We start from the raw sequence: 2,500 nt of genomic DNA, 5'->3' as shown, positions 1-2,500 counted from the left end.
AGAAAGATCTTATCAATGGTGCACTAGTGTTAGTGATGTAACACTTTTATCATACATCTCATCTTAAACACAAATCACAGGAAAATCATTTCAAAGTCCAGAAGCCTCATTAAAACACTCAGACACGTGCTGCCTCTAAACATCACCCTGCTGCCTCTAAACATCACCCAAAGCCTCTAAACATCACCCTGCTGCCTCTAAACATCACCCAAAGCCTCTAAACATCACCCAAAGCCTCTAACATTTTGCCAGATAGTGACACCTGGTGGTCAAGTAAGTAAGTAATATGTGGAGAGAGAGAGAGAGACAGAGAGAGAGAGAGAGAGAGAGAGAGAGAGAGAGAGAGAGAGAGACGCAAGGCATATTTATTTCAGATCTTTCCATCTCTTCTTGTATATAAAGTCACTTTCTTCTGCATGTGAAAGTATCATGATCTAAATTTTGCCTTTATCACACACTCCTTCTCCGAACCCATACACACCTAGTGAGATAAACAATGATCTTGAAGTACAAAGGTTTATTTTTATTGTAAGGTGACTGTAAATGTCAAACCTTTTCCAGATAAACCTTCCTCTAAATGGGTCGAGGCCATAAATGTGCACTCATGAGGCCTGATTAGAGTTATCATCTCATCTGCCTGCTTTACTTTGACCTTTATTGAAAGTGTGAGGTCAACCTCGATCTCATCTCAGCTACAGTAAAAGAGAGTAAAGGAGATGAGCGATGAATACGTTTTTAATGAGGATGAAACAGACTCCAAACAAACGTCTATAAAACCAGACAACGACCCCATTTACACCCGGGTCAGATTCTAATAGCATGGGTTTACAGATGTGTTTCTGATCAGCTGTTTAGGTCTCTGTTTTGTGTATCGAACCTTTCTGAGTTATAACAATATTTTATAGATCGCTTTAGACAGAAATCAAATGACCATAAAATGATTATTATATAAGTTTTGGTTGTAACATTTATGTGCTATAATTAAAGAGACCCTTCTGTAAATCTGTGATTGTTATTTGGACTCAACAAAGACCTAAAAACTCATTCATAACTTTGGAGAAAACAAAGGTTTTTGTCTCTTCGTGTTCTTTAAGGCACTGGTCCCCAACCTTTTTTTCATTGCGGACAATGTTTGATCATTTTACAGCGGCCCGCTGGGGGTGGGGGGTGGGTATTGGCGGCCTTTTTTAAACATGCCTTTTTAACTCACTACAACACTAAACCAATGAGAACCCTGAGCTTGTTTCTTTACAACGAGACGGTTCCATCTGGGGTAACAGGAGACAATGACACCCGAAGTGTGTCGCTTATGTCCAGTTTATTCCGTCGTTTTGTTTCGGTTGCCGTCACTGCAGAAATCCCCGCTTCACACACATAGCATGTCGGTAATGACGATAGGGATGTAAGTGCTGTGGTGACAATCTCAGGGTATTCCGCCATGACTTTAATCCAGAACACCGGCAGAGTTTCTAACTTTCTAATGACGTCTGTTTCGTGCTCATTTTTGCTAATTTGTGGGTTAAATTTGAGCAAACACAATATACACGAACACCAAGCACTGTTAAACATGACAAAGTACCGGTGAACAGAGAGAAGAGCGATACACACCTTCTCTCTCCACCAAAGCTACAACACCACTGCCGCTCGCAGCCGCTCAGCTCCAGACGTCACCTAAACCCGGCCCCATATCACGATATTTTGCGCATGCGCGGTATCGGTGCGGCTTTAGGTGACGTCTCTCAGCTCCCGGTTAACCTCACGTCCATGGAAAGTCGCACAAACCCGAGAGAAATACACCACAGTAAATAACATGGGAATAATTTAATGTTCCTTGGGCGGCCCGGTAACATTTGGTCCACGGACCGGGGGTTTGGGGACCACTGCTTTAAGGTGTTCAGGATTGATCATTATCAGTAAATCCAACTTGATTAGATTTGTGGAGACAGTGACCTCTGGTGTCCGATGGCTGAACTGCAGTGAGCTCTGGACAAATCCACAACTTGATCATTTCCTTTGTTTTGTTTATTACTCACTCACACACTCACTCACTCACTCACTCACTCACACACTCACTCACTCACTAAATAATAAAAAATATACAAGAAAAAACTAAATGAAATAAAGAAATAAATAAATAAAGATAGAAAGAAAGCACTCAAAGTGAAATCAAAAAGAAAGAAAAAAAAGAAAGAAAGAAAGAAAGAAAAAGAAATAAATAAAAAAATAAAGAAAGAAAAAAAAGAAAGAAAGAAAGAAAGAAAGAAAAGAAAGACAGAGAGAAAGAATGGATGAAAGGAAAGAAGAAAGAAAGAAAGAAAGAAAGAAAGAAAGAAAGAAAGAAAGAAAGAAAGAAAGAAAGAAAGAAAGAAAAAAAGAAAGAAAGGAAAGAAGAAAGAAAGAAAGAAAGAAAGAAAGAAAGAAAGAAAGAAAGAAAGAAAGAAAGAAAGAAAGAAAGAAAGAAAGGAAAGAAGTAAGAAAGAAAAAAGAAAGAAAGGAAAGA

This window comes from Tachysurus fulvidraco, chromosome 7, assembly GCF_022655615.1.
Source record: "Tachysurus fulvidraco isolate hzauxx_2018 chromosome 7, HZAU_PFXX_2.0, whole genome shotgun sequence".
Taxonomy (NCBI): domain Eukaryota; kingdom Metazoa; phylum Chordata; class Actinopteri; order Siluriformes; family Bagridae; genus Tachysurus; species Tachysurus fulvidraco.
Note: the sequence above shows the minus strand (reverse complement) of the source record.